The 10,092-nt window shown below is 41.7% G+C and overlaps 2 pseudogenes; both read right to left on the bottom strand.

Moving 5' to 3' along the window:
• Window positions 1-839: 839 nt before the first annotated feature.
• Window positions 840-1,313, bottom strand: LOC102435283 (annotated as a pseudogene).
• A 5,456-nt stretch (window positions 1,314-6,769) lies between these two features.
• Window positions 6,770-8,596, bottom strand: LOC102425090 (annotated as a pseudogene).
• Between the last annotated feature and the right edge of the window lie 1,496 nt (window positions 8,597-10,092).

Genomic DNA, 10,092 nt, shown 5'->3' with positions numbered 1-10,092 from the left:
TTCAATGTAAGTGAAAGTAATAAAAATGAAGCTTAAATATAACAATTTTTACAATACTATTACAATGTATCCACTTATTCAGATGGACTTTTGCCTAAATTAGTAAGATATTACTGTATTTCTGTATATAGTCACTCACATAAATTTTTGTTGCATTTATTTATGTATATATATTTTTTAAAATTTAAAAATTGATTTTTAGAGAGAGGAAAGGGGAAGAGAAAGAGAGACACACAGAGAGAAACAACAATGTGAGAGAGAAACATCTATTGGCTGCCTCCTGAAAGTGCCCCAATCCATGATCAAACCGGCTACCTCTTGGTATATGGGATGATGCTCCAACCAACTGAGCCACCCGGATGGGACAAAATAATCTGTATTAAAAAAAATAAGTTTATCTTCAAGACTTTTAAACTACAATATGTTAATTTTTTCTAAAGCACAACCAGGTGCATCGTTTTACAAATGACTTAATTTATTTACATTATAAAAAATGAAATTTTATATTTAGACCTATGAAAATTCAGTCCTAAATATAAGAAGAATTTAGAAAATTTTATTTGCTGGGTCTATCAGTAAAGATGGTGACATATAATCATGCTGTGTATATGCCATAAAATGGCTACTACCTCATTTCTTTAAAAAATAATATTTTATATTTTGGATTTTAAAAAATATATTTTTATTGATTTTATTGAGGGAAATAGAAACATCAATGATGAGAGAGAATCATTGATTGGCTGCCTCCTGCACACCCCACACGGGGGTTTGAGCCCGAAACCCGGGCATGTGTCCTGACTGGGAATCGAACCGTGACTTCCTGGTTGATAGGTTGATGCTCAACCACTGAGCCACACTGGCATGGCTATGTTTTGAATTTCTAATGACTGAAACAAAAAAGATCTAAAGCTGCAGCTGTATCTAAACCAGAAGAACCATTTGTTCTTGCGGTCTTGTACCTCTCTGCAAACTTGACCTTGTTCTCCCTTTGGCCTTGCATTTCAGAGCAGAGGCTCTGAAGCTGTCCTTGTTGATGACAGTTTTGTCCAAGGGGATATCCACAGAGTATCTTGTGGGCATGAGGTAACTGTAGTTATAAACCTTCACAAAAGACTTGATCTTTGACTCTGGCAATTTTCTTCCTGCCCATGGCAGCTGTCACTTTGTGGAGATAGTCAATTCCGGCCCCAGAGCATGGTGTAAGGGTGGTCTGAGATGCCATCATCAATGTTCTTCACAATGACCGCTTTGCGTCCAGAGTAGCATCTGGCCAGGACTAGCACCACCTTCCCAGTTTTCATAAACTTGCCCATGTCGACAGCAACCACTAGGACAGGGCCTAGAGCAGAAAGTGTACTGCCGCCTTTCCATTCTGCAAATATTACAAGAGAATATCCTTTGTAGCCTAGCCTATCTGAAAACATAATAGAAAAGGAATTCTGGGAAATATAGTTTAGCCTAGCCAACGTGACCCATTACAAAGCTATCACAGTTGGTACACACTAGGCTTAGTTCTAGGTCCTTGGGATACATTAATAAATAAAAGAGACAAAGTCACTGCCGTAATGGAACTTATACCTTAGTGGGAAAAGACAACAACATAAAAAATTCCCCATTCAAACAAAGATTCCAACAAATAGTAAATATAGTATTAGAACATGATAAGTGCCAAGAAAAGAAAACAAGATGGTGTGATAGAGGGTGAGAGGCTACTAAGGTGGCCAGGAAAGTCTTCTTGGAAGAAATAGCATTTGAACAGAGACCTGAACAGTGAGAAGTTACTGTCCAGCCATTGAAAGAACAGAGGAAAAGTCTCCCAACTGGGGAATCTCAAGTACAAAGGCTCTGGGGTGGAAATGAGCGAGGTTTTTTCAGAGGACAGCAAGGAGGCAGGAGATGGGGCCTGTGGGGAGGAATAGAGAGTGTGAACTCAAAGAGGTAACACAGAGCCATCTCTAAATTGATTGATGTGGCCTGTATGAACATTTAATATACCAATATTTTTAGTGCTATATGTCACTTAGTAATCTTCTATTTTCTTGAATAAGCTCAATATATAAATGTGGACTTATTGCCAGTACCTCCACCTTATTTTCACACCAGGCCTTATTTAAAACCAAAAACGCATTCTGGATTTTAGGTCTATGTGCTCTCCTACCCCAACTGATTACTTTTTGATAACTTTTGTAAAGATCTTTATAAGGGTTAGTTCTTGTAAGCTAGATCATAATTGTAAATATTATGAAAGCACGAATGGAGCCTAGGGATCTTTCACCTAAGGAAGGCCATTTCCTCTAGTGATTAAATCAGCAGCATCAAGAGGTACTTCTTTGGGTTTACTTCCTAATCTGTGAAATGAGGGTTTGCAAGGGCTAATTGCTAAAGGTCTTCTTCTTACTTTATGATTCTATAAAAACAATTGCCTTTGAAATTTCCTTTAAAAATAAGACATGTGGTAAGTTTTGGATCTTTAGGAATCAGAAAGCTCTAAATGGATGCTAACCAAAGATATACAGGGTGGGGGGAAAAGTAGGTTTACAGTTGTTTGTTTGGAAAATAATACAATAATTAATAAGTAACCATACAAGAATAAACTCTGCTTCATGTACTCATAATTGTAAACCTACTTTTGCCCTATCCGGCATACTTTCATCATAAAAATTCTCATTCAGGATTAGGTAAAATGATAATCCCAGCACATCAGCATGTGCGTGTGTTGGTTTTCACATGCTTTAATGTGCTGTTGTGCCAGCCCTAAGAAAATGAGTTTTCAAGCAATAATGTTTTCCCCAAGGAAAAAATTTAACGTTAGGTTTTGTCTGTGTAGGAAGTGTGTAGGCAGGCCTCTCAACTTTCAGGAAAATTTCTGTCTTTATAGAAAAAGATTTTCCAGCTCCCCTTTGAAACTTCCATGAAAACAATGAAAAGACGATATAAATGGAATTGTCACAGTAACTTGCTGGATGGCAGAAGTGAGCTGTGGCTCCATCCACCTTAACTGGAATTGAGAGTAGACGCTGAGAGGAGAGAGGAGGATAGCACAGTGTGTCCTCCGTGTCCCCACCTGTTGCCAGTGGAAGTGGGCTTCTTGGGGTGCCGCTGGGATAAGAATTTCCGGAGGCCTCCCTGGGAGGATGAGTTGTCATGGAAAGTTTGATTTCTGGGGAAGGAAACCCCTGGGTTTCCAAGGTTCCATCTCCCTCTGTCCTGCCAAGGAAGAAGTCCCATTTCATCTTCAGCAGAGCTACATCTTGTTAAAGCTCTTTTCCGGGAACCGATAAGAAATTACCTGCCTTCTCTGAAGTTTGAGTCAGTGATAGCATAGCAATACCCTTTTTATAGAGAACTCGATGAACCAGTAGCTCACCTACCTGAAATAATGGTCTAGGACTCAAGCTATAAAGGTCTCTGAATAGACAAAATGAACGTTAGAAAATCCACCCACGAAAGCTCATTGCTTTATTGATAAACATGCCCCGTGAGTCCTTAGCTGATGTCTGTATACTCATGGTTTTATATAGTTTTAACTTTCTTGATATAGTTCCTAAGTCCAAAGTAGAGTAAAAGTCATAAAAAGGAGACAACTTTTTACTCTTTGAAAGCACAATTTCAAGATTCAGAAGGAAAATTTAAACTTTCTGTGGCTAAGAGGGAACCAAAAACCATGAAATGCTACAGTAAGTTGAAAACAGTTGCCTGGAGTCATTTACTAACAGGGAAAACAGTTAAGTCTTGAGGTCATTCTTATCTTACAGTATGAAATGATGATTTAAATTCAAAGTGGCCCTGAGTCATTTTGAAACAAAAAGAAAAGTTATTGCAATCAATTTGCCCTGTTTAAGGTGACAGGAAATTGTGTAATATATTTAAGAATGATTTCCACTTAAAATTAGTCAAATATCAAAAGGATTTGGCACTGACAAAGGGAAAGATTTGGGTATATAAAAGATTTTGCTCTCACATGGTTGAGGTTTTATCAATATTTCAATTGAAGTGTTGTATTTGTTAAGATGCCTACATTTATGATTGCAGTTTAACTTTTTGGACCTTAGTAAGATAGAGCATTTATTCCACTGGTTGAAAATAAGTTATGAAACAGTACTTAAGTGTTTGTAGTTACTCTTATTTATTTAGGCAAATCAAAAGCTATGTTGTATCAGAATAACAGAAGCCCCACAATATCAGCATCCAGGGTAAGTTCACTGAGATGAATGAACTTCAAGCGAAGAGGCTTTATTAAAATGCATGCCTCTCACGTTTGGAGCTCTACAAATAAAGGAGAAGCAAGAGACCATAGATGAGATGGTGTGTTTTCAGCAATTTTATAGATACCTTCTTTATCTCAGCATCAAATTAATTGGCACATTGTTATTCAAATTATATTCAAATCATCCAATAATGTCAGTTTAGGATTGAAAAACACAGGCTGAGAACATATCAGATGAAGTTTTCTGTATTAAAATAAAATAAAAGCAATATTTGTCATATTGAACAAAGAAACTGTCTAATAAAATGTACCCCAAGTTCTGAACAATGGGCTGCTGCGTGCATGCTAATCGGTGATTCCTTGATAACTTGTCTAAGTGTGAAGTTAGGCGGGAGATGCTAACAAAGGAAAATAGCTTAATTATAACAACATCGTAGGCGGAGGTCTTGCAAAGTGCAAAGATACCATTCTTCCTTCCCAAGGAGCAATTGGTTTGCACATATGCTCTGCAAATAACAAGCACAGGGGACCTGGCTTTTAATTACAAAGTAAAATATCATTCCAAGGTTGCATAATCGGTGGTTGCCTTTTGCAACGCAATGAGCATAAGGGAACCTGACATTCAATGTTTCATGTGTTGCTATGACATTTTCTGAAATTTTATTTTATGCTGCTGGTAAGCTGCAGACTATGCTACATTTGAATTCCTTGGGGGAGAGGGATAATAGAGTGATACAGAATTAAAGAACCTGATGCCTGAATGCCTATGCTCAGAGAGTGCAGTTCAGATTTTAGAAAAAAAAATACAGAAATAGAGTCTTTATGCTCTTCTTACAGTAGTTATATGTTTTTCTGGATATAGAGGCCATTCAGTCAGGGGGGATGTCACTAGCTTTCCCTTTGAGTACAATGGAGCGGAGGAAGACACCGCGGCAGTCAGTGCCCAACACATTTGAATACTCAGGACACTGACATTGAGAGAAAAATGCCACAGACCGTGCAGTGTGTATGTTTCTGCACATTACGGAGCAGTTGTAGAGCTGATGTTGCTCTATGCCCCTCTGTTCCAGAAAGTGCCTTTTGGAGTTTGTGCTATTTGCTCAGCACAGTTCAGTACCATTGCAATTGATGGCATCGCCCCTATAAACTGGAAGATATTGGATACTAGTTTTCCTCTTTCCTGCACCTGCATTTCTGCACCTATGTCCACACCTATGTTCCCTATTCTGCAACGATCTCTAACATTTTGAAGAATGGAAAGCCCAAATCTTAAAGTCGGAATGACACCAAGTTAGAGAACAATTCAAACTGATTTTATTGGTAAGATTTAGGATCATAAGCTGATTTTCTCTGTATCACTCATATTATTATGAAATTTATCAGCAGTAAACTGTCATGCTTATAATATGGGTTTATATTCACAAAACATATAAAAAGCTGGGTCATCCTACTTGAAATGGTTTTCAGAGGTTCAGTATGGGCTAAATGTCTTTGACCTCTAAAACAGCTAATACAAAAAAACGATACAGTAAATTTAGTGAGTAAATAGGAACCATTTTGTAGGTTATCATGAGCAGGGTTGATCCAGGGATTTAAAAAATATATTGTCTTGTTTTGAAGTTTCCTGCCAATAGCACATGTATGCTCCATTAACTCCAATAGTCAGCTAAATGTTTGGAGATAAATCCTTATTTCTTTCCTCCAGCTCCATGTAGAATGTTCTTGCCCCCCCGCCTGTCCAAACCTTTAGAGCTAACCCAAAAATGTCACCATCCATGGGTCTGTCTCCATGAAACCTTTAAAATTCACCCTTAGTATTATAGTCTTCTGTTTTATACCACTTTCCATAGTCTGCCTTATTTCCTGTATAATTTGCCAGACTGGTACTGTTATAAGCTACTTGTCAGTTTTTACTTATTTTCTGATATTCCACTGTGCCTAGCAGGGTGTTTGGCATGTAGCAATTACTTGATAAATATTTGTTGACCTGGGTCAATAGCTGCCTTCCTGCCTCCTTTTAGATACAATTTAGAATTTTCTTAGGGTCAGTGTTGGGGTCCAGCCCCAGCAGGTCCAGGGGTTCCCATAGGTGTGGACGGAGTCGGCGAAGAATGAATGACACGGAGGCAGCGCTCAGGTGATCATCATAGCCAGGTTCTGTAGCTATGATCTCCAGCCAGGTTCTCTCTCTCTCTCTTTTTTTTTTAATGTGTCTTCCTCGTGTTTATTTTGTTAAATAAAAATTTTCCCCCTTCGCCGAAACCGGTTTGGCTCAGTGGATAGAGCGTCGGCCTGTGGACTGAAGGGTCCCAGGTTCGATTCTGGTCAAGGGCATGTACCTGGGTTGCGGGCACATCCCCAGTGGGAGATGTGCAGGAGGCAGCTGGTCGATGTTTCTCTCTCATCGATGTTTCTAACTCTATCTCTCTCCCTTCCTCTCTGTAAAAAATCAATTAAAAAAAAATTTCCCCCTTCTTTTAGCTCTCCCCACCCCCAAAGCCCCAGCTCCCTTGCCATCCAGAAGGGTCAATCCAGGGAGGGCAAGCTGCCTTATGGCTGGGGCTAGGGCCAAGGCTGCAGCCGCCGTTGGTCATACTCAGCAACGAGCCTCTTGATGTGGGCCAGCTTGCTGTGCAGGTACTCACACCGGTGCTTCTCCTGGCTGTAGTTGGTCTTTTTGATTTTGCGATATTCCTGTAAAATCTGCCCACAAGTAGTCTTGTACTCTTCGGAGCCCTGGGAGAGCTGTCGGAGCTGGGCGTCCAGCTGCGTGAACCGCCGTATGACCTGCTCAATGCGGGTGTGCAGGTCTTGGTACTCACCGAACTCGGCGTTGAAGTCATTCTCGTAGCTCTGGCGCTGCTCTGAGGAGGAGATAGTGGCATATTTTAGCAAGTAGTCTGGTGTCTCTGAAGTTGACGTGGGGACGCTTGAGCTGTTGCAGGTCCCATTTAAACCCAGGTCGACTGGCAGGGTTCCAAGGGAGCCAGACACAAGTTCTGGTGGCCTGGCTCGATGCCTGTCCCCAGCTGCCCTATTCTTGTCCTTGTGCTTGTTGGATTTCTTCTTGTACTTGCCGCAAGACGAGCCACCGTGGGGCCTGCTGGGCTGGGCACAGTCCTTCAGCAGAGGAAGGCTAAGGCAGGAAGTGGGGGCTGGGGTGGCCATTTCCCTGTCATCACAGTCCCCGCCACTGTGGCCCAGGTCATTGCTGACATCAGCCAGAGGGTCATGTGCCCTCGGAGGATCCAGCCGTGGGGGTAGGTGGGCATCTGTGCCCGCCAGTGGGCCAAGGGTGGGCAGTAGGGCCTCCTGGCCATGGGGCACATTCAGCTTCCCATTGGCGGCGGGCTGAGCTCTCTGGGTGAAGTGCGATATCCTTGGTTTCTTCTTGGCCAGGGGGTCAATGAAACCAGGAGGCTGAGGACGTTTCTGGGGGGGTAAGACTGAGCTCCCATGCTCTCTTGGGGGGCTGGCGGCAGCAGGGTCTCCAGGGAGGCCACCTGCACTCTGTGGCTGGCACAGCTTTCTGATAAGCATGCGCTTTAGCAGCTGCTGGTCCACCTCTGAGTAGCCAGGCCAGTCCTTTTGCACATCCTTGTACATACAGTCCTTCAGTGTCCAAGTACCATCCTTGGTATTCATGTTGGCCACCTGTTGGAGGAGGCTGTCCAGCATGTCCTTGTCTGCCTGCGCCAGGCCATCCTTCTGTAGCCGCAGCAGCAGTTCAGCCTTCCGGTAGGGCCTCAGTGCCAGAAGATGTAGCACCCGGTCACGGAAAGGCCTCTGAGATACCCCAACGCCCCTGCTAACACCACTTTTCTTGAGGACATTTGCCAGGTTAATGAGGGTCCCCCACTTCCGGGAGGGCACAGTATCCGTCACTTGTGGGGCTGGTTTCCTAAACTGAACCTTCTTGCCCAGGGAGTGGCCTCCGGGCTTGATGACGATGGCACCCTGACTCCGTGTCTCCTCCTTGGCTTGTGCCATGCTCTGCCGTGCCTTCTGGTAGGAGTCATCGGTGGCACACACTGTGATTTTGTCCTGGATGCTACCCAAGCAGTCCAGGTGTATATCCCCATGGCTGGAGAAGTACTGCTGGGTGCAGTTGAAACTGCCCTGGGAGCTGTCACAGCCGATGTTGGAGAGGTAGAAGGAGAAGATCTGAGCCTCTGAGGGGCAGTCTGGATGGGGGATGGAGATGTGCCCTTGGCTTCCTTGAAATCGAATTGATGGTCTCAGTGAAACAGAATCCTGGCTGTCGCAGTAGGTCTCAAAGGCTCTCAGGGCACTGTCGGTGAGCTTCACGTGAAACATGGACACCTTGCTGCTGTCACTCACCCGCCCGCACGACAGCCTGTAGCTCTGATTCTCCTTCAGTGCCGCCATCTTGTGACCATCCAGGTTCTCTAGTCAGGTTCTCCAGCTAGGTTCTCTAGCCAAGTTCGGTCTAGGATCTCTAGCCAAGTTCTGGTCAGGATCTCCAACCAAGTTCTGGTCAGAATCTCCAGCCAAGTTCTGGTGTTTGTTGTCTTGTTACATCTGTATTTATACCAGTTGATTTTAATCCTGTCAATTTCTATTGCAAAGGTTAGGGTGTTTCTTATCTCCATTCCAGGGAGTAAAGATTATGTAGCTTAAGCGTGATTGTTTGTAGTTAAAGTGATTAACTACCCGCCTGGCACTTAGTTAAGGGGTTTTATTCCCTCCCTAACTGCAGGTAAAAATCCCTACCTGGGGAAACAACCTTTCTCGGAGAGGTGACCTTGGTTAAAACACATAGCGCTAAGGGGAGCAAACATATTAAGAACAGTATGCTATATACGCCAGGTCCCTTGAAACATATGCTGTGCAGATGTTTCTTTCCTGCATCGACTATGTCAAGCAGCAAGGATGGACCGGCTTCCGGCAGGTCAGGCACTGAGTAATCTGCTTGTTGACCTCCTCTTACTCCACAACAATAAAATTCATTCTAAACTAGAGAGTTCACCTTAGTGCTTTGCTGAGAACTTCTGTATGATAGCTAACATTTATTCAGGTTTTACTATCAGGCACAGCAAAGTCACTGTACTAAGACTTCTATAATCATGATCTTATTTATGTCTCATAGTTTTGTGAAATAGGTAATAATGTTATCCCTCTGAGACCTAGATTCATTAAATAATTTTCTTACTGCTACTCAGCTCATTAAAGGCAAAGCAAGGATTTGAACTCATGCACTTAATTGATTCTATTGTGCCTATTCAAGTCAAGCAGGTCATTTTGATTCCTTGGTACTTTTTTAAAACCCAATATTCTGAACCCAGCAATACATCTGTAGTACTAGTTATATAGAAGGTTATGGAAGTATTAAGCCTACTTCTAAACAAGGCATTTATGACACTTTAAGTCAAATTTTAGTCCAAGGATTATGTTTCATCTACATAAAGTGCTATAATTGACAAAGTATTTTTATATATATTATCTCATTGGATTTTTACAACCATTGAGTTCAGAGGCTATATACAGTTGTTTGTATAGAAAATAATACAATAATAAATAAAAATACAAAAATAAACTCTATGTTTTGTGTAAGCAAAACTGTAAACTTGCTTTTGCCCATTCCTGTGTTATCTGGCTTTACGGCAGAGAATATGGGTTTGAGAGAGGTTAGGTAACTTCCATCATATACAGTAAGTAAATATGTAAGAATTAGTTCTTTTTTATTACACTATTCTGATTCTGAAAAATCTCAACATTATACATGTATTCAACTACTAGAAATATGCTTACAATTTACTAATAACATTAGTAATAGCAGCTTTACCACTTTCATGTAGTTTGAACACATGCATTATCATCCAAACTAGGACACCTTGAGAATGTGATTGGTAATTATAATCGGT

The sequence above is a fragment of the Myotis lucifugus genome, unplaced genomic scaffold (genome assembly GCF_000147115.1).
Source record: "Myotis lucifugus unplaced genomic scaffold, Myoluc2.0 scaffold_11, whole genome shotgun sequence".
NCBI lineage: Eukaryota > Metazoa > Chordata > Mammalia > Chiroptera > Vespertilionidae > Myotis > Myotis lucifugus.
Note: the sequence above shows the minus strand (reverse complement) of the source record. Positions and strands in the feature narration are given on the sequence as shown.